At 43.7% G+C, this 23,111-nt stretch overlaps 1 protein-coding gene across 2 annotated transcripts in view; it reads right to left on the bottom strand.

Moving 5' to 3' along the window:
* The window catches only part of LOC144509284 (hippocalcin-like protein 1), a 144,950-nt gene that overhangs the window by 116,925 nt on the left and 4,914 nt on the right, over nucleotides 1-23,111 (bottom strand). The gene's annotated exons all lie outside the window — the stretch shown is intronic.

Genomic DNA, 23,111 nt, shown 5'->3' with positions numbered 1-23,111 from the left:
CATCTGGATTTCCTAACTGTGTCCCAAACCGGGAGGTACACTTTATTATGAGCGCCCTCTGCTGGCTCGCATTTCCTTCACTCAGGTATTTGCATTCTTACATGGTGTTGGAAATATCCTGTTGATGCTCATGTTCCCCCTGGCCTTGTCCCACATGCAGTGCTTCCTGCTGGAGCTGCGTACGCAGGTGTTTTTCCCTCCTTTGCCCCCCTGCCTCGAATGAGGATTCATAGAAAAGCTCCCTGGACCACTGCATCCATCCTCGCTTTTGGCTCCTCTTTGGAAAGGGACATTGAAGACTGAAATGGGTAAAGGCTGTTGAGTACAGATGTGTGAATGACACATCGATGGGAGAAGATGGGCAGCTAAGCTTTGGCAGCTTAGATTGCATTGTTCCTCACACTACCTTACCCCTGGAACTCGAGCACACACAGAGGTGAGCAGCATTCCATTCCACAGGTGTCACATCTGGAGCCCTGTTTGAGGTGGGGGGTGATGGGAAGAGCTGAGAACTTGTGAATTACCTCATTGAGCCAATGTAGCTCCAAACTCCACTCATTGACTTGCCATTCGGTTACTCATGGAGAATGAATGGAATCTGTTTGGACACTGATGATTGGCATTAATTGTTAACCTGTGACTCTCCTTCACTGATGGGATGGCAGAATTGATGCAGCTTTGCCCCCTTCACTATAGCCTTGACACTCCAAGGCTGCATTCCTGTCTTTTCCAAATTTGACTCAGTCGTGCCGATCCCTTTCAAAGCATGAAATTAGAAATCTGCCTTGCACTTGCTTCCTGGGCAATGGACTCTGAGTAATTAACCTGGATGCTGTCCACTGCAGCAACACCAACAAGTGAGTATGCATTACAAAAAGGAGACCAGAGGCCAGTTTTGTGGTCCTCCCAAACTCTATCGTACCTTTCCCAGACAGAACCCAAGTGTTGAAATGGTGGTACTACACCTCTATTAAAGAACAGAGATCAACCCTCCCTCCCTCCCTCACCTGCCTCCGATTTACCTGGAGCCTCACTATGTGCAGGTAGAGATGTCACTTGTTACTTTCCAGCCTCCGCCACTAATACTGGATGCTGTTGTGGTGGTGGACACAGACACTCTTCCTCGCTGAGCCCATCACCTGCACTATGCCCATGCCTCATGTGGACCTGTACCCACCCTATTTCGAGGCCATGTGCAGCATCACTTACAGGGACCCCCACCCCCGTGAGAGCTTCACAAACCCCCAACCCCGGATTGTGTCTTCCCTATCTACAGGCTGCAGTTTCCCTGTAATCATTACCATAACCTCTGCAGCACAATACAGAACCCAGGGACATCTACAGTAGGATAGTCCTGCACACTACGCTGTGCCTTATCCCTCTCTGCAGCTGGGGCACGCCATAGAAACATAGAAACTAGAAGCAGGAGGAGGCCATTCGGCCTTTCGAGCCTGCTCCACCATTCATTTTGATCATGGCTGATCAAATTCAATATCCTGATCCCCTCTTTCCCCCAACAAGAGCTATACCTAATTTCTTCTTGAAATCTGACAACGTTTTGGCCTCAACTAGATTCTGTGGTAGTGAATTCAACAGATTCACCAATCTGAGTGAAGAAATTTCTCCTCACCTCAGTTCTGAAAGGTTTACCCCTTATCCTCAGACTATGACCCCTATTTCTGGATTCCCCCACCATCAGGAACATTCTTTCTGAATCCACCCTGTCTAATCCTGTTAGAATTTTATAAGCTTCTATGAGATCCCCTCTCAACCTTCTAAACTCCAATGAATATAATCCTAACTCATATGACAGACATGCCATCCCAGGAATCAGTCTGGTAAACCTTCAATGCACTCCCTCAATAGCAAGGACATCCTTCCTCAGATGAGGACACCAAAGCTGCACACAATACTCCAGGTGTGGCCTCATAATGCCCGATATAATTGCAGTAAAACATCCCTATCCCTGTACTCAAATCCTCCAATGATTGCTCCTGCTATAATCCCGCTGCTGTCATGCACTGTCTCCTTTCTGTGTTTTCAGACCTAGCCCCTGGGCTGCCTGAGACCTATAACTCCTTTCCATTTTGCAGCAGGAATTTCTGCACTCTCCGAATCCTGTCTGCCAGCTCTTGGACTTAAATGTGATCCTTCACATAGTTCCCGTTTCCAAAGAGAACTAGGGACAACAGTGTCCTTCACAAAGCAATGCAGCCCTGATCTAGTGTTTGTGTAAACCATCCCTAATGTGCCACACTAACAGGCTCTCACACCATAATCTGCAGTCTGTGTGCAGCCCCTTCCAGTAATACATGGGCTATCCCTTCGACTCCCTTGTTTGTCTATGTGTCATGCAGCCTTGTCAGGGTCCATCCTCGCTCCCCTTGAGCTTCCATCTTCCTTCCATTGTTCCTCTTCTTCAACTGCCTCCTTGCCCTTTTTGTGAGCCCTTGCCCTTAACCCCCTCTTGCACAGCCCTCCTTCCACATTGCCCCCCCCTCCCCCTTGTCTTTGCTCCTGCCCCAAACTCACCCCAGACTCCACTCTAGTCGAACTTTGTTGCGGTGTTTGGATGAGCCCCATAGCACAGTGCTGTCCAGATATCTATCCACAGGCAAACTGAGGGCCGGCTTGTTCGTGCCACCCTTTAAGCAGTCGAGTTTGATGCCAACGTTATTTGCTGCTGGCATGATGCAAGATGGGAAGGTCTGATGGGATGCCAGCAGGCCGCTGTTTTAATGGACATTCACGAACTGTAAATGAATGCAAATGCCTTTCATGTCACCAGCCAGTCAAAGACCGACCCACCATTAACCTGCCATTGGGAGAATTGCTACGTGATTTTACCCCAGCCGGTTTGGTTTTTGCCAGATTCTCTCCGTACATGCACACTGCGGGCAGGTTGGGAGAATTCCGCCCCCTTGTGTATCCAGTCCTTTTTCACACCTCATCTTAGTTTGTTGTTCCATTGACGTTGCTGACATTCTGCTCCACAAGTTTATTATTCTTTTACTGCAAATATTTATTTGAATCTTCCAATTTCTTTTATGGCCCTTAATTTGAAAAATGTGACCCCTTGCCTTTCAATTCCGCTTGGAGCAGATAAACATTTCTGAACCTATATTCTCCAAGCCTCGCACATCACCCCTCATTCTTATCTCTTCAAGACAGAAGAGTCTCAGGGGACACAGTGATGAGTAAAGGTTGTCTATTCTTAGTTCTCACCATCATGAATAATGGTCACTTGTGTAAGACAGCAACTGCCACCTGACATCTGTGGAACTGCAGCAGAGCAAGGAACTTGCTTTAACATTCAATGAGATGGCAAAGATACTGAGCATGAAAATTTTAAGTAACGTCCTCTTTGCTTTTCTGTTTCTTGATTTGGTCCATCGTTAGAATTAACGGGACAACTGTTTGGGCTGAGCTCACACTTTATGCTCCTATTAGAAGTAGATGAGCTTGGATTTGTGCATAGGCCCAATTTTAACTCCGCGTAAGTAAATGCGGAGGTACAATTTTACCCGCCGTCTCTTCGCCACAAATTAATATTCCAGATGCAAAGTCTTTTGCTTATAGCTTTGTTAGAGGAAGCGATACACACACAAGTACACATATAGTGTTCCAAAAGCTGTGGGAAAGCTCAGCATAGTGACTCAACTCGGGCGTAGTCAACTACTTTGGCATAGTGGTTAGCACCGCTGCCTCACAGCGCCAGGGACTTGCGTTTGATTCCCAGCTGGGGTCATTGTCTGTGTGGAGTCTGTAGTTCTCCCTGTGTCTGCGTGGGTTTCCTCCAGATGCTCTGGTTTCCTCCCACAGTCCGAAAGATGTGCTGGTTAGGTTCATTGGCCAAGCTAAATTCTCCCTCAGTGTACCCAAACAGGCGCCGGCGTGTGGCTACTGGGTGATTTTCACAGTAACGTCATTGCAGTGTTAATGTAAGTCTACTTGAGACACTAATAAATAAACACTTAATTCCCCCCTATCTTGCATAGCGGTAGTCCAACTCCACACCACATCACTAGATACCGTCTATGGCCTTTTTACCTCAGTTTATATTGAAATGCTGAGCGAATGGAAGTCAGTCATTTGCTTCCCCTCCCGGCCTTCATTCTCCTGCCTTGCTACATTGAGGGGAAACGCTAAAAATGACCCCTTATCCACCAGAAAGCCAAAACTATACAAAGAACCGACAACAATCACTCCAGCTTGTGGCAGTCATGAAGAGATGCTGAAGGATTGAACTTTGGGATGTGTTCCAAACATTGTCCATTTATTCTGCCTGCAGACAGTGCGTCGCAGTGCCCCTCAGGAAAGTGAGGACGGGTGGGCAATCAGGCCTTGGGCGGGGGTGGGGGTGGGGGGGCATGTGTGGCAGTTCAAGAGGTAGACTTGCTTCTTCCACATTCAAGTAAGTGTGGGTGCCTTCCTGCCAAAAGCAATCTGGTTCACTAATGCCTCGAACAATCACAACCCCTTTAAAAAAGGAGGAGAATGAACTGAAACTCTCCCTCTCATCCTCTTCAGGATTGCACACTGCAGAAAGGTGAAAGTATCGGCTTGACAAAATGAAGCACTTTCAGCACTTAGGAAGAATGTCGCAGCTGTATCATTCACCACTGCCATGACAAGAAAAGCGGTCAGTAGCCTGAGCGAGGAATGAATCTGATAGACGAAAAGAGGAACATCCTGAAGGCACCATTGGAGCCGAGGACCAGCCTCTCCTGTAGGTAGTGGCATAACTTAAATGCTAACTTCAGTGTCAGGCTACTCCACTGCAATGCAATCTCGGAGTCAGCTGTAGAAAGAAGGACCGTGCCATCATCAACAATAGAGTAAACCTTAGGACTGCAGTCTAGAGGAAACTCCTGGTAGCAGGCTTGCTTAAAGGTTCAACATCAGATTTTTATTACAAGTGTTGCAGTAGAGAGAGCAAAGACGCACACGTCAGATATTTGTTGTACACCAACTCTTTCTTTTGACATAGTGGCCACTTAACAAAGAACAAAGAAAATTACAGCATAGGAACAGGCCTTTCGGCCCTCCAAGCCTGCACTGACCATGCAGCCCGACTTAACTAAAACCCTCTATGTTTCCATGGACCATATCCCTCTATTCCCACCTCATTCATGTAGTTGTCAAGACGCCCCTTAAAAGTCACTACCGTATCCGCTTCCACTACTTCCCCCGGCAACGAGTTCCAGGCAACCACCATTCTCTGTGTAAAAAGAAATCTGCCTCGTACATCTCCTTTAAACCTTGCCCCTCGCACCTTAAACCTATGCCCCCTAGTAATTGACTCTTCCACCCTGGGAAAAAGCTTCTGACTATCCACTCTGTCCATGCCTCTCATAATCTTGTGGACTTCTATCAGGTCTCCCCTCAACCTCCGTCGCTCCAGTGAGAACAAATCAAGTTTCTCCAACCTCTCCTCATAGCTAATGCCCTCCATACCAGGCAACATCCTGGTAAATCTTTTCTGTAACCTCTCCAAAGCCTCCACATCCTTCTGGTAGTGTGGCGACCAGAATTGAACACTATATTCCAAGTGCGGCCTCACTAACGTTCTACAAAGCGTCAACATGATTTGCCAATTTTTAAACTCAATACCCCAGCCGATGAAGGCAAGCATGCCATATGCCTTCTTGACTACCTTCTCCACCTGCATTGCCACTTTCAGTGACCTGTGTACCTGGGAGAACATTTATGCTCTGGCACTGCAATATATTCACTCTCTGCTGCACCGTTTCTAGATGTAAATCCCTCTGTGACTCGGTAATGATGTGTGACTGCTCATAGCTGGGTTTTTAGTTCAGCTTTCCTCTTTAGCTAGTTTAACTTCTCTGAGTTGATGCTTAATTTTAATATCGTCAAGCTCCATTTAGAACAAAGAAAATTACAGCACAGCAACAGGCCCTTTGGCCTTCCTAGACATGCTGCCTGTCTGAACTAAAACCCCCTACCCTTCTGGGTACGATATCCCTGTACTCCCATTCTTTGATGCTCAAATTTTCGAAGGTACGTTTCAGATGCGCAAACTGCGTAGTTCAGGCCTCTGCCCCTTTACTGAAAGAAAACTCGAGTGCTTTCATAGTTTGCTGATGTGATCCAATTGCAGGCTCTAGTTTTCATATGTACAGATTAATAATCTTTGAACTTTCACTGTTGGTTTCAACCAATTTGGAGTTAAGCATCTCATTCTCCTTGGATAGCTGTTTGCTGGCTGCTTGCAATTGTTTGTCATAGAATCCCTACAGTACAGAAGGAGGCCATTCAGCCCAAAAAATCTGCACCAACAACAATCCCTCCCAGTTCCTATTCCCATAACGCTATGCATTTACCCTGCTAATCCCCCTGACACTAAGGTACAATTTATCATGGACAATCATCCTAACCCACATATCTTTGAAGTGTGGGAGGAAACTGGAGCATCTGGAGGAAACCCACGCAGACACGAGGAGAATGTGCAAACTCCACACAGACAGTGACCCGAGGCTGGAATTGAACCCGGGTCCCTAGCATTGTGAGGCAGCAGTGCTAACCACTGTGCCACATAAGAACATAAGAACTAGGAGCAGGAGTAGGTCATCTAGCCCCTCGAGCCTGCCCCGCCATTCAATAAGATCATGGCTGATCTGAAGTGAATCAGTTCCGCTTACGCACCTGCTCCCCATAACCCTTAATTCCCTTACCGATCAGGAATCCATCTATCCGTGACTTAAACATATTCAACAAGGTAGCCTCCACCACTTCAGTGGGCAGAGAATTCCAGAGATTCACCACCCTCTGAGAGAAGAAGTTCCTCCTCAACTCTGTCCTAAACTGACCCCCCTTTATTTTGAGGCTGTGCCCTCTAGTTCTGGTTTCCTTTCTAAGTGGAAAGAATCTCTCCACTTCTTCCCTATCCAGCCCCTTCATTATCTTATATGCCTCTAAAAGATCACCCCTCAGCCTTCTAAACTCCAACGAGTACAATCCTAATCTGCTCAATCTCTCCTCATAATCTACACCCTCATCTCCGGTATCAACCTGGTGAACCTTCTCTGCACTCCCTCCAAGGCCAATATATCCTTTCGTAAGTAAGGGGACCAAAACTGCACACAGTATTCCAGCTGCGGCCTCACCAATGCCTTGTACAGATGCAGCAAGACTTCTCTGCTTTTATATTCCGTGCTGCCCTGGTGGTCATCAGTGGGCTCAGTGGAATAAATAGACAAATTTGTCTATTTTTGTTTCTTCTTCAACAAAAGGATAATTCTTCTCAAATGAGACTATGGGGGGATGGGGGTGGTAGAATTTGCTGGCAGTTCATGCCCCGCTGCTGCTGCAAGCAAAGATGGAGAAGTTGGCGCTCAGCCAAGTCTCTGTTCACTACAGTAGGAACAGAGAATCCCGCTAGCATGAATGGCCGGAAAACTCCCCCCTTAAAACTTCACAATCATTGATCGTAGAGTCAAAAATTGTAGCAAGGTCCAGGATCTCTTCTTCCAAGAGATCATCTGCCTTTGTGGTGGCTTAATTCTGTTACACTCTTGTACGAAAAGGCACAATGAGGAGGTAACAGGCCTGAGAAATGTGGTGTCTTTTTCTCAAGCCACCTGAACATTAGTTTTCATTTCATTCCAACTCAAAGAGCTGAACCCTGGAATGATCTGGATTTAATAAGTGTACAACTAGTCTCCAGAATTTACAGTTGCTTGGCTCTTGGGACCTAATTAAAAGGCCAATACGAAAATCCTTCAAGCAGGTCCCCCAGGTCACCAGTTTCAGTGAACCCTGGCCATATTATAGTCATGATGTGGAGATGCTGGAGATACCATTTTATAGTCAGTTAGGAGTCACCCAAAGCCTACGCTTTGGAAATCTGGGGCACCAGTGGAGCTCGGACACAAAATAAGAGCAGATTTAATGAGGTATTATACTCCCAACAGGCAACTAGCTGTTACCATCTGGGTTTTGTAAAACCAATTCTCACACAAGGCATTTTCCATTCAGAACAGCATCTACTCATCAATCAAAAGAATCAGTTCAATGCTAGCTAACTAAGCCTCAAGGATAACAACAGCAACTCCAACAGGACCGAGCCACCAGAACCTAGTATTTGTGATCATTTAGTTGTGAGTTGCTCCAAACAACAACATCTGGCACAAGGTGGCACAGTGGTTAGCACTGCTGCCTCACAACCCCAGGGACCAGAGTTCAATTCCGGCCTTGGGTTACTGTGTGTGGAGTTTGCACATTTTCCCCATGTCTGTGAGGGTTTCCTCCGGGTGCTCTGGTTTCCTCCCACAGTCCTAAGATGTGCGGGTTAGGTTGATTGGCCATACAAAATTGCCTGTTAGTGTCAGGGGGATTAGGACTGTAAATGTGGGGTTATGGGGATGGGATCTGGGTGGGATTGTTGTCAGTGCAGACTTGATGGGCCAAATGGCCTCCTTCTGCACTGTAGATTCTATAAATCTATAACTATCCTACACTAAACAGACAATCCGTGAACAGCGCGTAATACATATGTGTGAAATCCTCATAAGGTCATATTCAAAATCATGAGGGGTCTCGACAGAATGAATAGGGAAAAACTACTCCCACCCTTGAAAGGATCAGGAATGAAAGGACACGGTTTTAAAGGAGTTGGCAAAAGAAGCAAAAGCGATGTGCGAATTTTGTTTTCCCCACACTCCGTCATTTGGGTCTGGAATGCTCGCCTGAGAACCTGGTGGAGGAATATTCAACTGCGGCATTCAAAAAGGAATTAGACAGTTATTTGGAAAGCAGTAATGTTCAGGGTTACAGTAGAAGATGGACTAGGTGAATTGCTCAGAGACCCAGTGCTAACATGGTGAGCTGAATAGCCTCCATCTGCACTGCAACAATTCTGTAACGTTATACCAATGGGAGGGTGGTTTGGACATCCAAAAAGGTGAAGCTTTGAACCCAATGAATTGTTTTCAATTTGAATGAATAAATGGAGATGTCAAATTGATGTTCAATCATCAAAGCACCTGACAAATGTCAGTGAGTGGAGTGAAGGAAAATAATTCTGCTGCCCCATACACTCATCCATCACCCGAATGAATAGAAAATTCTCTGTCTCCAGCCCTCAAATTAACTGCATTTAAAAGGTTCATCTTTGGCAGCCCATCAACAACTCCCAGTTCAATTCTATCATTTCTGGCTGAGGGTTAGAAACAACAATTTACAAAATTAAAAACACAAATAAGATTATGCTAACTTCTCGCCTGGTAACATTTGATTTTGAAGGCCAAAGTTAAAATTACATCAAAAATCGCAACGGTTCCACAATTACAGATTCTGAAATGTGCTTTACCTAACACCCATGAGCAATGGCTAAAGACCTTTAAAAATTAAAAATTTTGTCTCCAAGAAGAGCAACATTTGGTCATCTCTTGTCACATTCCTCAAACACCAGTCACGTGTGCTGATTTACATCCATTTAACATTCAGATGTATTCTAATGGGACCCCCAAGAAATTTCTGCAAAGCTTGACATCGTTGGAATGGGAATGGGAATTGGCATATTTTCAAATATAACTGCTGGGTTTGGGCCCTGGGATAAACTCGAGGCCAATGAAAAGTGGAATGCTTGGGTGACTGGAATTTGCACATTCTCCCCGTATCTGTGTGAATTTCCTCTGGTTTCCTCCCATAGTCCAAAGGTGTGCAGGTTAGGTGGATGGGCCATGCTAAATTGCCCGATAGGCCGGAACTCGACCACCTCACCTGCCACAGATTCGGTGCGGCGAGGGTCCGACAACGGAAATCTCTGTCGACCATGGGCAGGAGTTTCCGGTCTCGCCCGAGCGAGGCCATAAAATCCCACCCATAATGGCCCAAGTTGTGTAGGGGGATTAGAGGGTTAAATATGTAGAGTTACCAGGATAGGGCGGTGGGTATGCCTGGGTAAAATGCTGTCAGGGGGTCTCTGCAGACTCGATGGGCCGAATGGCCTCCTTCTGCACTGTAGGGTCTCTGAATCTATGAGAATCAACTTCATTTTCAACCACTAGAGCAATTCCCTTTAGCTTTTAAGTGAAATAATCTAGAATAACACAAATTTCTTTTCATAATGTATGATAGGTCAAGGCATGCTAATTGAAATGGATACTTTTGACCTTGGTCACAGAAATAATGCATAAAAACGAAGACAATTTAACATTTAATTAGGATTCCACTCAAAGAGGGCATAAAGTTAGCCAGTGTGGAAAGTAAAAGAATCCATATTGTTATGTTCCAATATATTATCAACTCTCAGTCAATACTTTCTCTTTTTAAAAAACCTCAAAGGTTACAAAATTGGCAGCCAGAAGATCATCTGGCATCTCTTGTGGATTGAAACACTTCCCTGTCTCAAGAGGGAACAAAAGGAATTTTCCAGACTGATGTTGACTCAAATGTCTTTTACCTGAAATTTTAGAGGGTAATATCAAATTTGAATGTGCCATTAAGATACACAGACTCTAGTTGTTCTCAAGCTCTCAAGGTGTTAATGTAATCACAAAATGTGTAACTGATCTGTCCACCCACATTATTTGGAAAAGGACTTTGGACTCTTAACAGATCACATGGTGAGATCGCCATATATGTGACTTGCATTTAAACAGCAAGCCTTTCTGGACATAAATACATCAGACAGCCATTGAACCAGCTGTTAGTCAACTAAGCAAGTAATAAACAACAATGCCTTGAAAGTGGAAAAAATAACTTTACCCAACGTGTCCCAACTTTGAGTTCACCTGATAACCACCTGTAAATTCACATACCAGAAGCCTTGCAGCTTGCTGACAAAACTCTGCTTACAAGACCTTCACGTCAACTAAGAACATCAACTCATCTAAGAAACTGCAGGCCTACCACAAAAGAGAGACTGAAACAATTATACTTTGTAATAACGTTTTTTTCTTCATCTAATCTTGGTGTGAGTGGTAGTGTTTACGTGACCAATGTGTGAGACATCATTTTTGAACTCCAAGGCCAGTGTGGGATAATAAATAACCTTGCTTATTTTAAAAGCCACACCAAGAAGCTTGCTAATTAAATTGGGACAATACTCTGAGGATATGAAAATACACACACTTCACATACAAAACACTGATCGCGAGCAGTTGGAAAACACACACATTTTGTCCGTGATGATATTGATTGAGTCAATGGTGAGCTACCGGAGATAGAGGTTGAAGTATTTTGCTCCTGAAAATTTGGGGAATTATATTCTGTACTGAATATTTGCGGAACCTGGCTGGACAGTACTTGAGAGCCTCTTGATGAGCACATTCAAATATAAATCACTGATCAAATGATGCACTTTTCAAAGTAGTGAGATAAAAATTAACAACAATGATTCATTTCTGGAAGCCAAGATTTATGGCAGAGATTCCTTCCTTGAAAGAATAGACTGTTGAAAACCTCTTCTCGCTAATCAACAGCTGTTCAATTCCTATCTTGCACTTCAAGTGTGGTCTAATATTATAGTTGGAGGAAGGAGAGAAACGTTCCAAGTTGCTTAGCTAGCCAGTTGTCAATGTCAATGAAAACGTTTATTGCTTAATCTCAATTTGAAATAAAGCAGCATACTTTTAGACAATAATACAAACTCATCAATATATATGGGAAAACAACTAGATATGTACAGAAATTGGAACAGACTGTGTTCTGTACAAAGAACACTGATAAAGTTGCATTTCATAACCCCAGCATGTTTCCCAAGCGCTTTACATTTATTTGCAGTGAGGGGTCGGGAAAGGCAGCAGCTAATTTTCAGACAGCCGGATCTCATTCATCAGCAGTGAGATAATCATCAGATAATCTGTTTCGTGATATTATTTGGAGGATAAATATTGGCTAAGACACCAGGCTAGCAGGGGGGTGCTCCTTCGAGAAATGCCAGGGGAACTGCTGATCTTTGCATGACATTTCATTGCTGAGAATATAAAAGCCATCAAATGGTCGGATAGAGCAGTGTAAATTGAAAGACTACACCACACAAATGGTATGGAAAGACACAGGGCATTACGTGAACCAAGAAGAGTTCCCATACTTGACCAAAAGCATGTCTGGCTTTAAAGGTGTTGGAATAAGGTGCACAGCTGGATAATAGTCTTTAAGCAATAGAGTGCTTTGAATAAAGGCAAACCCTCAACACTCGGATTAAAATAATTTTTTAAAATGCATTCTTTAAAAATATAGGATTTAACATTCAACTAGATTGTCACACTTAGCATGGCTGGTCATCAATAAAACGCAACACAAATTGCTTTGGTTATGCACAGGATCATTCGGGGGCAATTAAGTGCTTGTATTTTTCACACTTCCCACCCTATATCTCCTCAAGTGCCATGTTGAACTCAATCTGTCCATTTGTTTTGAGTCTTCACGCGGCCTTAAGGATTTACAGTGACAGATTGTATGAAGTGCAAGTTTTATGGCAAGTGTGCATATGGGAGATGTCTGCATTTAATTAGACCAATGTCAATCTCAATATCTCATCTCTGCTACCTGTCTTTTCATTGAAAATCTCCCCCTTGCACACCGTTCCCATGTCACTGACAGTCTATCAGTAACTTAGTAACTTACTCTTTTATGGGCTGGCAGAAGTTTCAGCATGTCTTGGTTTTATGCAAATTATGCACTGTGGTTATCACCAGAGGAAGAAAAGGATGTCTGGTGTGTTATGATATAATATTTTGAAAAAAAAACCTAAAATAAAACAGTTGATTAAATTAGGAGCAGGATCTGATATTCAATATCAAAAGAAGTCAGCATCTGGCACAGTGATGACATTTAAATTCTAAAACCACTTTCCCGTGCTCACATGTTCAATACTGACACTCTAGTCAGTGTCTAAACACAGGAGATATGGAGCGGGAGAAAAATTGGGCAGTTCAGCTCAAGGTTCAGAAGACACTAAGCCTCCCCCCCACCCCTCGAGCCCCTCCCCAGAGCCCCGTGCCCCTTCCCCCACCCTCGCCAACCCATCTAGTCCCCTGGCTGGTGTTTTGCTGAACATGGATTTGCACTGTGTCACGATAAATATCCTCCATAACTCATCCCCTCCCGACCAAAAGAGGACACATCTGCAGAGTGGAGATGTCAACAAAACAGCTGGGCCAGTGCCAGTTTATTTTTAATCTTGGTGCCTGCCTACTGAATCTGCAGTTACATCAGTAATGGAGGAGGAGAGCAAACATCAACCAAGAGAAGTTTCTGCAACTTTATTGCCATAGTCAGAATTAAAAGCTTTGATCTCGATTTGCCATGCCAAATACTTTTCCCAATGTCTACGAATGGGTGTGGGGAAGGGGAGGGGGGAGAAGAATCAAAGAGGTGGTTGAAAATTTAATCCATCAACCCTATCCCGTGCATGTAGTGGAGACAGTACAGTGTTAATTAGTCTTAACTGCAGACCACTGCACATGTGAATGTACATGAAGGTCAGAGGCAAAACATGTCAACAGTGGATATCTAGAGTGAACAATGGAATTTTCAAATGAATCAGATGAAATATCCTACTTGTGTTGGTGAAAGTAATTAATATTCTTTCCGACACTGAACCCACCTCACAAGGAGTAAGTGGTTACTCAGTTATCCATTTTAATCAGTTCTTGTCACAGTGCTATTCTTTGCTAACTTTTGTACGCTGTAAATCGACTGAACAAAGCAAACAATTTCACACTGTATGCCGTGATACTTCTATTCCTGACAATTACCCCTTCATTCTCTCTCCCCATCACTTTCTTTGACAATACAACAGCTAGAAGCCAATTTTCACTCTCTGACCATTGTAAACAGGATGGTCGTGACCTGAAAATGGTGTCGGGACATTTACCTTCCCCCCTCCCCACCCATTTACACTGAAGCTCTTGCTACAACCATCTTGGGTAGAATGTTGAGATGGGCAAAGAGAGGAGGCCACCTCTAATCTCCAAATTCCAGCCATATCACTTACCAGCTACACACAAATGAAACTCAGGCCTCAAAATAGCTTCCAGCTCAGAACACAAAGAACGGGCAGTAAAAGCCTAGTTCGCCCATGACAGTCCATTTTTCACAAAATGTTAAGAGTCGTCTTGGATGAATCATGACTCCTTTTAACTGGACGTTCTGAAGATTAAAGCTTCACCATTGGCCCTGCTCCTTCTTCACCATCACTTACTCTCTCTCCATCGGCCATTGAGGCTCAATTGCCATCCTCGAGATTAGTTTCAGGCCTCTCATCCACTCAACAACGAATACTGCCTTTGCCCTTTCACTACCACAACCCCCATACATCCTCATGTTTCCTCCAAACTTGCCGACTCAAAATGCTCTCCCAGCTGTCCTTCCTTCCTTTCTTCATGAACTCAAACTTGTGAAAATGCTCCTTGGCTATTATCACCCCAATCTATCTCAGCTTCCGTCCACCACTGTGTTTGAATTAGTTATTTTTTCTCTTCAAAGTATCTCCATGCCCAACCTACCTCTGCAATCTTCTTCAATCCCAAATTTCCCCCACCCTTGAAACAGTCATTTCCTGAATCTCTTAGGTCAGTTTCTTTCACCTTTGGTGTCAGGACTATTTGGATTTTGAGCGGCACGATGGCACAGTGGTTAGCACTGCTGCCTCACAGCGCCAGGGACCCAGGTTCGATTCCCGGCTTGGGTCACGGTCTGTGCGGAGTCTGCACATTCTCCCCGTGTCTGCGTGGGCTTCCTCTGGGTGCTTCGGTTTCCTCCCACAGACTGAAAGACGTACTGGTTAGGTGCATTGGCCATGCTAAATTCTCCCTCAGTGGACCTGAATAGGTGCCAGAGTGTGATGACTAGGGGATTTACACAGTAACTTCAATTGCAGTGTTAATGTGACGCAAATAAATAAACTTAACTTGGGATTCCCACTCTAAATCTATCTAACCCCTTTCAAAATGATCTCTTCATCAAGTGGTCTTTATTATTCCCTCCTCAAACTGGTGTCAAACTCCTTATGCCTCAGTAAGGAGCCCTGGGACTTTTGATGTTAACTGCATGATGTTGTTGTTGACCATGTTTTATGGAAGCTGCTTGGAGACAGTGTTCACATGCAAACAGACAATTGTATTAAATCATCAAACACAGGCACAATTCCCATGTGCATGTCTTTCAATAATTCTGCTCCCTCTGTGCCTTTCAGACTAATTCTATTTCAGTTAGTATTAGCATGGTTGAAGTCCACCGCTATTGCTGCCCTATAGCTTTAGCACCTCTCAGAGATTTAACTGCATCCTGTCTCCCCAGACACTCCCAGTAGAGTAATTTCTGCTCTCAAATTCAATCCATATGGCCTCATTTAATGATCTTCCTACCTTGCCAACCAAAAGCTGTAATTGTTGCTATATATTGCTACCTCCCTCTTTTATCTAAATCCCTCTATCTCCTCGGAAAATCTTGTAAACCAGGAATGTTGAGCTGCCATTCCTTCCTTTCTTTCAGCCACGTCTTGCTAATAGCTAGAATATCACATTCCCACATGTCAATCTGTGCTCCGAGCTCATTTACCATTCCCCTAGGCTTCTTGCACTGAAGTACTTGGGTGGCACAGTGGTTAGCACTGCTGCCTCACAGCGCCAGAGACCCGGGTTCAATTCTGGCCTTGGGTCACTGTCTGTGTGGAGTTTGCACATTCTCCCGTTGTCTGCGTGGGTTTCCTTTGGGTGCTCTGGTTTCCTCCCACATTCCAAAGATGTGTGGGTTAAGTTGATTGGCTATGCTAAATTGCCCCTTAGAGTCAGGGGGATTAGCAGAATTAATACATGGGGATAGGGCCTGGGTGGGATTGTTGTCTTTGCAGGTCCAATGGGCCAAATGGCCTCCTTCTGCACTGTAGGGATTCTATGATTCTTCTAAGTATGTATCAGTATACAAAGCCAAACTCCCTTTTTGTCCACCTCCTGGCCTTTGTTTCATTTAACTTCCAAGCAAGATTACTGATTTTCTGCTTTCCATCTCCACCTTTCCTTCTCTGAATTTGGCCCAACTGGCCACCCACACATAGTCCTAGCTCAGAAATGTTAAATACCCTTGCTACTTTTCAAATCATGCAATTATTACCTGCCGTGTACATAACATATGGAGACAACAAAGCTGCGGGATTACATAACGGAAAGGTCAACCTGTGCATCGAATTTCTAAATGGAACGGGCATGATTTTTCTGCTGCTCTTCATTGCTAAACATTCGTCGTATCATTCAGAAAAGAAAACATCATCTTGAGGTGGTTACAAATAAAGCCAATTTCCTGGAAGTTAATAGGAATCCCTGCATGAAGCAGGCAGGCCATTTTTTTTAGCCCGTGTTTCATTGATCTTGCTTCTTTTTTTTATTCTACTTCAGCTTTTAAAATTACAATTTAAGATTTCTACCCAGTCAATCCCAGCTTCGCGTTAATAAACAAAACCCTTCAATATCCAGGAAACACTTTGCAGACTCTCAGAATGAAGCCTAGAGGGTCAGAAGGTCAATTCTTCCAGGAATTTAATATCATGCAAGATTCCAGCGGATTAATTTGAAAATCCCAAAAGCAGCTTTCAAATGAAGAGCAATAGCTAATTATAGAGCATTATGATCAATCTTCCAAAGAGTTATAAGATATTCACTTTGTGAATTATTCAGCAGTCATTTCCAGTTTTAAGCAGCATGATCAATGTTCCAGAATTAACATCAGTGGCAGTGCTTTGCTGAAGGACTGACTGCAATTAGAATATAGAGAATACCAGGACTGGCAGGGCAAAGCCAAGTTGGACAAGTTTCACTGTCTGCGTTGTGCCAGTTTAGATGCGTTTTAATATCAAGGGAGGCAAAAGGGTAGAGCAAGTCTTAAACATCTCAACATTCCAATCTTCCTGCCAAACAAAAGAGTAAATTGTTTGAACAATAAACTGGCGGCATTTCCTACTTCACCCGTTCTCAGATTACAAGCGTCACAGACACGCCCAACATCTGCTGCCCATCATCCTGGGAACACTTATTAGTGGTGGTGAGCCGATGGCCCTGTTTTAACCGGCATGGCTGCCCGAGGTTCGTACGATCGCGCCAGAGGCCAACAGGGAATGCTGTTCTGCGAGCCTTGCCCACCCCAATTTCAGGGGGGGTTGTGCTGGTAAAATCAGGGCCTATGTCTTGAGTCACTGTGCAGCACTTTGCCGAGTGGCTTAGTGGTCGTCTGAAAGTGGCCAGGCAAGGATCAACCACATTTGTGTGGGACTGGATCTTTTTTTTAAAAAATTGTTCAGAGGATGTGGTTGTCGCTGGCTGGGCCAGCATTTATCGCCCATATCTAATTAAACTGAGTGGTTTGCCAGTCCATCTCAGAGGGAATTTAAGAGTTAACCACATTGCTCTCGCGTTACATGTAGGCCGGACCACCTAAGGATGGCAGATTTCCCTCCCTAAAGGGCATTAGTGAACCAGATGGGTTTTTACAACAATCATTTCAGTCATCATTTGACTTTTTAATTCCAGATTTTTTATCAAATTCACATTTCACCATTTGCCATGGTGGGATTTAAGGCCTGGTCCCCAGAGCATTAGCCTGGATCTCTGGATTACTAGTCAAGTGATAATACCATTACGCCACCACCTCCCCAATACACCACCACTGGGTAAGGGTGGCAGGTTTTGATTCCTAAAGATGATGAGTTAATCAGTTTGATTCGTGACAGCAATCCAACAGCTTTGTGCCACTGTTACTGACAGCAGCTTTATCATTTCTGGACTTTATAAAAGAAAAAACTAAAGCCAAATTCTCAAACTGCCATGAAGGGACTTGAACTCTCAACACCTGGATTATTAGTCCAGGCCCCTGGTCAGCCAGCATGACCACCACACGACCCATTTATCACAAACCAAATGTTAAGAATCAGCCCTTAAAACACTCAAGGGAATTCAACAATCTTCGAGCCAGCCATTTTGTAAAAATTTCAGCTCACATACAACGGAATTCACATCCCTAAGCATTAATGCTATTGAGGCATCAGGAACACACTATAACATTAATTTGATACATATGTGGGATTTTAATAGTTATAGATAGCACTTCAAAAATGTTATTTCTGCTCTGCTTTTTGCTTCTTTTTCTTCAATGTTTTTATGTTTAACTTATTCTTGCAGCCTTGATTTTTCATTTATTTTAAATTGATATGTTTGTTGAGTTTGCAAAATCTTACGTCCGCCCCTGCATTTACTCAGTCTGGGGCAATAATTAGCTGTAGACTAATACTTGCATGTACAAAACACCTGAACAGGCAGGTCACCAGAATATGTCAACCAAGTGCAGTTGCATACTTCAACAACAATAGCCGATCACTTTTACTTTCCTCCATACACAAAATTCCACCCTCTTTGACAATGTTAGAAAAACAGGTCCCTTAACAAATAAATTGTGTCTTGCATCAGACTGACTTAAGAGCAGGTGACGCTCATTGAAACATTTAAAAACTGCTCCTCTCCCACCCACTCACCCCACTTGACTTTTATTACATCTCCTCTTCCCTTCTGAAGAAGTATAGTTCCATTGGCATCAGGTGCTGTAGAATGTTTCGCCAAGCATTTAAAAACTGCTCCTCTCCCACCCACTCACCCCACTTGACTTTTATTATTACGTCTCCTCTTCCCTTCTGAAGGAATACTAAAGTATAGTTCCATTGGCATCAGGTGCTGTAGAATGTTTCGCCAAGTTGTCATTCTTATATGAATCAGGACAAGTAATTGCTGGCTCACAGGCTACTCTGGGGCGGCACGGTGGCACAGTGGTTAGCACTGCTGCCTCACAGCGCCAGGAATCCAAGTTCGGTTCCCGGCTTGGGTCACTGTCTGTGTGGAATCTGCACGTTCTACACTTGTCTGTGTGGGTTTCCTCCGGGTGCTCCGGTTTCCTCCCACAGCCTGACAGGCGTGTTGGTTAGGTGCATTGACCATGCTAAATTCTCTCTCGGTGTGCCCGAATAAGCGCCGGAGTGTGGCGACTAGGGCATTTTCACAGTAACCTCATTGCAGTGTCAATGTAAACCTACTTGTGACACTAATAAATAGCCATTTAAAAAAATTACTAAAGACCAAAGCCTAATTTTGCTCTCACCTGATGCTCACACAAATAGTTTACAGCAAGCATTATTTTATGAGTTAGGAAACTTTATTAGTTTGCCCTTTCTACCCAAGACTGTTGAGGCTAAGGGAAGAACTTTTATTTTGGCCCAAGTGAAATTAGCTAATAATATGCACCTACAAAGCACTGTTAAATATACGGAACATCTCAGGCTGCTTAAGTAGACACTAAATATAAAAAAGTGGATGCAAGTAATTTGTAGTAAAAACTATGAAGGTGTACAAATAAATAGTCAAAAAGGTAGATTTTTCAGAAGGTTGAAATGTAGGCAGCAAGATGAAGCAATTTAAAAAGAAGTGAATCCTTATGGTATTCAGTTATGTGCAGCACTGTGGAAGGACGATTAACAACCATTTAAAACAGAAACGTCACATGAACGCAGTATTTGTGGTTATTTTGAGCAACAGAAATCTATATCATATCGTCTGGTACAATGTTGTAAATAGCCGTAAAATGCCAACTGAAAAAACATAATGTTAGATTAGTATGTGTTGTCAGAGTGAATTAGGCATTAAATACCACTTTTCAGTGAAGCATATCCCTGATGTATTATGTTGGAACAGCTTGAGGTTTTACTCTTATAAAAACAGAGAACCACTTCATTTTCCAGCTCAGGTTTACCTCCCATGATGAGGGTCAGCTATTTTAGGAATAAATTGCAGATTAATTATATACTCTCATCAGGGTTCCTGCAAAAAATAGCCATCATCTATCCTTAAATAGTACACCAGGTCATGCATTGTCCCAATTAGCTCCCTCACAGATATTCCATTTAAAAAAAAAAGAAAGTTATTTAGCTAAAATAAAAATGAAATTTCTGTTGGAGTTGCTGCGATACTTGATGTGCTAAAATATAGATTTGAGCAATCCATTGTTGTGTATGTTAGTTTCAATTTTTTCCACCAGTCCCCTGCCCCTTCTGCTCCATTAGATAGAGAAATAGTTCCACAGGCTGTTTGAATACCACCCTGCTTATACAGCAGCAACACATTTTACTGTGGGAGGTATCATGGGCGAACCTGATCCACTCATCACTTAATTTTAACATGCTCAAACATTCTAGCACGAGTCACTGGACTGGGATCTGTAGCAATAACCTTGTACATCATTTACTCTCTTTCACCAAAAGGACACGAAGCCAAGTGGAGAAACGCCTTTAATCGCAACTGCCAGACGTAACACTTCCTTTAAAGGAGAAGTTAAAGTTTATTCATTAGTCACAAGTAAGGCTTACATTAACATTGCAATAAAATTACTGTGAAATTCCCCTAGTCACCACCCTCCAGCGCCTAGTCGGGTCAACGCACCCAACCAGCATATCTTTCAGACTGTGGGAGGAAACCCATGCAGACATGGGGAGACTTCACATAGTTGGTGACCCAAGCCGGGAATCAAACCCTGGTCCCTGGCGCTGTGAGGCAGCAGTGCTAAGCACTGTGCCACCGTGCTGCCCATAATCCTCGCTCCTTCATAATCCTTGCCTGTATATCTGACACTGATTGCTCAGTGTTTCGAGGATTTTCACATCACCCCAACCCTTCCATGTGCGTAACTTGTCTCACAACACATCAGTCTCTTTGTGTTGGCCTATATTTAATGGTAAAAGAATTAATGGTGGTCTCCATCCTCTCACCAGACTGTTTTCACATATCTCCAGTCATTGCCGTGTAAGACACATAAGCAATGGACTGAACAGCCTCCAAGTGAAAGCAGCTATGAACTGGGATTTTCCATTTGCACAAATGCAAGTCCATATAGAGGTTTTTGATCTACCAAGGAGTCAAGGACCATGGGGGCCAGATGACAAACAGATCAACCGTGATTTTACCAACTGGTAGAGAAGGCTCGATGGGCTAAATGGCCTCCTCCTATTTCTTATTTTTCTCATCAGACTGTGCTTTTGAGAGCACAGTGGAAAATCTTCACAATGGTCTTCCCAACTTGTCTACTCTTCCGTTGTTTTTCAATGAGAACTGGGGTCTGTGGCCTCCTCCAGAATCATAGAATCCTACAGTGCAGAAGGAGACCATTCGGACCATCGAATCTGCACCGACCAAAATCCCATCCAGGCACTTTCCCCATAACCCCATGCATTTACCCTAGCTAATCCCCCTGACACTAAAGGGCAATTTAGCATGGCAAATCCACCTAACCCCACACATCTTTGGACTGAGGGAGGAAATCGGAGCACCCGGAGGAAGCCCACACAGACACGGGGAGAACGTGCAAACTCCACTCAGACAGTGACCCAAGCTGAGAATTGAACCCGGGTCCCTGTGAGGCAGAAGTGCTAACCACTGTGCCACCAGGCCACCCTAAGAGTTCAGTAAGAAGTCTCACAACACCAGGTTAAAGTCCAACAGGTTTATCTGGTAGCAAACGCCACTAGCTTTCGGAGCGTTGCTCCTTCGTCAGGTGAGTGGGAGATCTGTTCACAAACAGTTCTGCACACATGAGGACGGCCTCAACTGGGATCTTGGGTTCATTTCACACTATCTGTAACCCCCACGACTTGCCTGGACTTGCAAAATCTCACTAACTGTCCTGTCTGGAGACAATACACATCTCTTTAACCTGTGCTTAATGCTCTCTCCACTCACATTGTCTGTACCTTTAAGACTTGATTGGCTGTAAAGACTCGCATTCCAATCATTATTCTGTAAATTGAGTTTGTGTCTTTATATGCCCTGTTTGTGAACAGAACTCCCACTCACCTGACGAAGGAGCAGCACGCTCCGAAAGCTAGTGGCGTTTGCTACCAAATAAACCTGTTGGACTTTAACCTGGTGTTGTGAGACTTCTTACTGTGTTCACCCCAGTCCAACGCCGACATCTCCACATCACCCTCAGAGTTCAGAGAAATACATGCCTGACTTGGTACTGAAAGCATTTAAGATGGAGAGGCCCCGGGTTTAATTGCTGAGAAAGATATCACAGTGTCTTATTATTTCTTTTTTCTAAACTGGGAACAAACAGCTAGAACACCACCGCATCTAGCGATTCATGCTGGAGATTGCAGTTGTGATTATTGGGTGAGGAATTGAGATGCAGTGTGACTGAGCATCACATGATTGAATAGACTACAACACATTGACTTGGGAATTACTGAACGGGGGAGGTTCTGAAGGACTGCCTGTATGTATGGAACTGGAGCCCTGCATGAATCAGTGCCCTGGGCAGAGAGATAAAGTAAGCAGGAATATTGGGACATGCATTAAGATAAGTGACCTTAAACTAGTGGATAAGTGACTAGTGGATGAAGCATTCGAATATATAACATGAATTTCAGGCCCTCATTTTCAAGAGATAACATTTGGCATTTTTATTACTCAAATTATACTTTCATTTAAATATGTAACACCATTTAGAAAATAAATGATGCTATGATCTATCTGCATTCTGCCACATAACATTAAAAAAAAAACACAGTAGTAATGCCAAATGTTACATTTGTTTTAGCGCTGCATAACCAGCTGGTGCTGCCTATCATCAGATCCACTGGAGTGACAGACATGCTAATGGGTTTATCAGTGTCCACATATTACCCATGAAGAGGTCAGGCTACAGGTTGGTACAAATTAGCTCAGTCCGATCACACTAAACATGAAAGGGCTAGTGGGATAGCATGGGTATGATGTTTGAAACAAAAAAAAACACATTTACAAATATGCACTTGAATTGGCATGTACACGGTGTTAAAATCAATGTTAATGACTCCACCGCAGATGCCAGTTGGGGAATTCTTTAAATCTACCAGAATAAAACTGAATAGGTATGTCAAGAAGTAAATGTCATGAAATGGAGATTAGGCACAAGCTCTTTTTACACAACATTTTAAAAACAACTTGCATTTATATAGTGCCTTAAACTTAGCAAAACATCCCAAAGTGCTTCACAGGAACATTATCAGCCAAAGTTTGACTCGAAACCGCAAGGGGAGATACGAGGGAAAGGCAAGATTTAAGGAGCATCTTAAA

The sequence above is a fragment of the Mustelus asterias genome, chromosome 21 (assembly GCF_964213995.1).
Source record: "Mustelus asterias chromosome 21, sMusAst1.hap1.1, whole genome shotgun sequence".
Taxonomy (NCBI): Eukaryota; Metazoa; Chordata; class Chondrichthyes; order Carcharhiniformes; family Triakidae; genus Mustelus; species Mustelus asterias.
Note: the sequence above shows the minus strand (reverse complement) of the source record. Positions and strands in the feature narration are given on the sequence as shown.